The following is a 5,105-nucleotide window of genomic DNA, read 5'->3' on the forward strand; positions in this document are numbered from 1 at the left end:
ATTCGTGTTGGGCTGGCTTCGGGAACCGCCCTCCCTTGGGGAGCCAACCTCCCGGAACGGATGGCATCTGCCATAAAAATTGGCCTTGACTCCCGACGGGGCTCGCTCGCCCCCTCGTCTTCTGTGGCTATCCCCTTGCCAGTTATTAACCGGCGTCTTTTCCTTTCCGGCGGCTCCTCGCCCTCAGAAGTCTCCCCCACAAGCCGCGGGGATGGCATTGAAGGAGTCGCTTCACTTGTGGACACCGCCACGGGCAGCGGTTGAGGAACCTCCGGAGCGCCATCACTGGGCGAGCCACAGGGTATGTATCCGTCTTCAGAGTCAGTCCCCGCCCCAGGTGAGGTAACGACGCTCTTCTTCTTCTTCTTAGGGGTGCTCCAACCTACCAACACGAATAAGTCAGGTAACAAAAACGTAGGAAACTTCCAAACCGTAGCCAAAGAGTTACCTGGCTGGCCGTATCGTTCACGAAACGCAGCCCAGGTGCGGCATTCCTCCGCATACGGAATCATTCTCTCCACCTACGATTTAATATTTTCAATGAACTGGGGTGGAGAAGCCCTCGCTGTGAATAAAAAGGGGGGAAAAGCAAAGAAATCACAATGGTCGTATGGTCAAAAGTGCAAGCAGTCCTGAATTCTACAAGTAGAAGTACTTACGTTCTGGATTCCATCTTTCCGGGAACCCTTCGGGATTCAACACCAGGTGCTCCGTCCTGATGTAGAAATATTTACGCCAAAAGCGGCGGTTGGTCTTGTCATCGGCTTTAACCACCAAGCCCCTTGTGCCACGACTTTTTAACTGCAGCATGGTACCCCTCAGGTAACCAGGGCTAAATAAGTGTAAGAGGTGGTGGAACGAGACGCTGCACTCAGCCCTGGCCGCATAAGTGGTCATAATACGGCACACCTTCAAGGTGTAAGGAGTGAGCTGAGCCGGACACACATTGTAAAAACGGCAAACCTCCTCCATCAGAGGGTAGATTGGAAGATTGTAACCAATCAAGAACGGGTACTCATAGAATGTGCAGTACCCAGGCCGGTGCACATTGGCATAGTCCGTTCCGGCCGGAACCATTTCCACGTGGTCCGGGATATGGTGCGTCTCTCGAAGATCATCTAAGTGGGATTGTAATAAAACGTTGTGCTCCCAGGGAAGGGAAGGGCTTTGAGTTGGAAAATCCCTGCGAACATGCATCTCCTTCAGAAGGACGTTGTCTAAACTGAGAGGAACAAGGGCCTTCTCTGCCTTTTCCCCTTCACCACCGGAAGTTGGCGGAACCCTAGATGGGGCATTATCTTTGGCCTTTTTACTACTCTGTCCACGTTTTGTCATGTTATCCTACGTAAGAAATGAAGCACTGACGATAGGAAGTGTGGTTTCACAGAAGTGGGAGAGTCCCTCACGAAATAACGGTTACAGGAAAGAAAGACAAAGGAGTAAATCAGAAAATGCTTTCCGAAGGTTTGAAAGTTGAATCGAATCGAACCTCTCTCCTATTTATAGGGATAAGTTGTGCAGAAATCGAAGAGTCATGATTCAAAACGTGCGCGGGAAACCAAAATGTCACATCATCCTCTGAACTGCCTCGGGAGCAAATATAATAATGACGCATACAGGCGATGACGTCATTCCAAAAAGAAAGCCACGCGTCAGTGGCTCAACAACGTCATATATTTCACCTCATTCATACTGCCGCCCCTGGTCGAGGTCAAATTCTCCTAAGCCGAGGTTTGCATTTCCGCCCATCGAAGACTCCCACCGAATGCGTCTCCAACGAGCGCAGGGACTAAGTGTATAGGGTCAAATTTGACCGTCAGCGTCTCTACGCCAATGGGTACGCCTAGTGAGTGTACGCCGACTAACGTAATGGGTACGACTCGGACGTGGGGACAAAAGCGACATCGTTTAGGACTCAGTGTCTTCACTAGGAAAACGTTACCTATTTTTGTAACTTTTTGATTATTTCGAGGAAGGTCTCTTATTATATAAGGGAGACCTTCACATTGTAAAAGGGGGGATTCTAAAATAATAAAACGCTCTCATTATCTGACTCTCTCTCTATCTCTGTCTCAAACGAACATATTCTCTTGAGTTCATATTACCACTTTATAATACTAGATCTACAACAATAACATCATCTTTACATCTCTAGGTCCACTATATTTGATTACGATTTACCCTTTTCTTACTTTTGATTGTTTTCTAGCTTACAAAGTATATTGTTAACTTTTGAGCCAAACAAATTTAATATTTATTAAAATTTTAATAGTTTTTTCCAAATATTTATATTTAAAAGTTTAAAATATTGATAACCCAATAAATCAACATGTGTTTGGCTCTATTTATGAGTGCACAGAAGATAAGAGTTAGGAGAAAGATTTAGAAATTTAATTGATATTTCAACACGCTCGCTTTTTTTTTTCAATTAACAACACCTTTTTAGTTTGGATAAGTATCTGAAAATATTGTAAGTAGAAGAACTATTTCTCTCTCTCTCTTTTTTAATAATTTTCTTTTCCCATAAGAATTTTTCTTTCTCCAGCTCCTAGGTGAAGCCCATAGACACCTTCCCGGTCACCAATATATGTTTGATCTTGCGAAGATCAAAATTTATTCGTACTCGAGGTTTACATAAATTATAATAATTTACTATAATCAAATAAATAAATAAATCAAAAGATATGTATTAGTAGTTATCTTTAAATCCTATTCGTCAGACGATATTCATTTTTTTTTTGGATTTATATTATTTAAGGATTATCAGACTTTAACATTATCAACTTGCTCACTGTACCATTCAGCTAGTTAGAACATGGTTCGCTTGACTAGTTAAGCAGGTCGGATGCCATCACGTTCCATCCTAATTTCGGGGTGTGACATGTATTATGAAGAAAAATAATAACCTACGGGGTATACATTTCTCCTCCCCCACCCTCCTTTTTCTTTTTTCTTATTAGAATATATAGGTTAATGGACCACACCATTCAGCTGCATAGTCGTGTTTTTTTTTTTTTTTTAAAAAACAATGGATAAGCTCTAACTCTACGTCAAAAGTGATTACACGAGTTAAAAAAACCTAAATACATTTTCTCTTTTTGGTTGGAGTTTATTCAACTATGCTAGTTGATAGTTGAAACATCGCTCATTATTATTATAAAAAGAAAAGATTGGCGTTTTTCATGTTAGATAAGGATAAAATTTGGCAAGTCTTATCTAAATCGTTGCCTAAACTCTTATTAACCCAACCAATTCTTTCTACCTAAAAGCACCAATATTTAATCCACAAGAATGTTTCTTTTCCGTAAAAAGAAAAAGAGAGAGAAGTAATTATCTAATCCTTGGAAGTTTGAACTTGTCTTATACGAAGCTTTTTGGTTCTAGAAGTATGGATAGATTTGCATTATGGACAACAAAAAGAAATTAAGTCTCGAGTCTTAGAATGAATCGGATCATTGCATCTCTTATATTGGTATTTCTCGACAAGCATTCAAATTTTTTGAGTCCCAAAATAGATATCGAATACTGAATCGAGATAAAAAATAGACACAAAGGCTCCGCACCCATAACTTAAACTCGTGGAATAATCTTTGGTTATAATAACAAAAAATGCGGATAAGAAAAGTTTAAGAATATTTGTAGGAAAAGGTGATATTAATTTGATTCCTTAATGCCTTTGTTTCCATTGAAAAGAACATGGACCAATTTTTTTATTTGCAAAATCTTGGGGGATAAATCAAAGGGCAGGCTGGCAGCATTGCTTTGTCAAAGATAAGATTGCAGATATTTTGATGGTCCCATACTGCTATAGGAAAAATTGAAATAGTAGTTGTCCCTATAAGTGGAACTTTTTGGCTAATAAATTCAATAACCTCATGTTTGGCCATAGATTTTGGCAATTTATTTTCAAATTTTAATTTATTTTCAATTTTTTGTTTGAAAATATTAGAATTTTCTTCCACTTATAAAGCTTTAAATTTTTTTTTAATAAAATGCATGTCCAAACACAATTTTAACTTTCAAAAGTTATTTTTCAATATAATATAATTAATTTTTTTTAAGTTTTAACCAAATCCATGTCTAATTAAATGCTAGCTTAGTTTCGAACAAGAGATCAATTTTATATTTTGCCCAACGATTAAGATAAGACTTGCCCAACCAAACCAAGGTTTCTATAATTACAAAGATGTCATTTATATATTTGGATTAGGATTGTTGGTTACAACATGTTCACTTAAAAGAATTGGTTACATCATGTTCATTTTTTTATTTGGAGTATTCCTAACCCAACATTTTGCCTGTCTCCAGTTCTCGTTTGCTTAAACAAATTTAAAATGGTTTTTCTGGTCTAATTAATCGCTTAAAGAATTAGTTAATAATTGATTGGTAGAAGAGTTTGTTGTGCAAAGAGGCCGTGTTTTTTCATTTTTATAAAATTAATAGGGTGAGAGGAACGATCTGATTAAAAATTAAAAATAATGGCCAAACGTCACTGAATCCGAGCTCAGGATATTTCATTTCAAATTATGGCCATGTTTACTAACCCAATACATAACATATGTTTTTTCATCCACTTTTATCGCTAAACTGTAATTATCTAAATCCGCTATTGATGTATTATACTTCAATACCAAACAAGAGGTGGGTGATTTGTGTGGTACCCAATTTTTCGTTTAACCTGATTATAGAAGGACCTGGTTCTTCTATGTGTTCCAACTACTACTGTTGCCGAATAATAAATACAGAAATGAAAGAACACAGAGATTTTTCGTGGAAAACACCTGGCTCAAAAGGTGAAAAAACCACGACCTACTTTCCAGTAGGATTTTCCCAAACTCTCCACTAAAATCACTGAGCCAAAAACTGCATTTACAAAAAACTCTGTTGTAAACCTAGGATTAACTCTAATCCTGTTGTGGCACACAACCTCAAATGTTGCGACAACTTCAAATTAACTCTAACTTGAAAACTCTAAGTACCTAATACAATTGCTTCTAGATAAAGCTGAAAGGTACAATATTAAAACACCTACTACAATTGAACTAGAATAAAAAGATAGACGCTTGGAACTGGTTCTTCTATCTAGTTCAAGTAGCTTCAGGATT

This window comes from Nicotiana attenuata, chromosome 9 (genome assembly GCF_001879085.1).
Source record: "Nicotiana attenuata strain UT chromosome 9, NIATTr2, whole genome shotgun sequence".
Lineage (NCBI taxonomy): Eukaryota > Viridiplantae > Streptophyta > Magnoliopsida > Solanales > Solanaceae > Nicotiana > Nicotiana attenuata.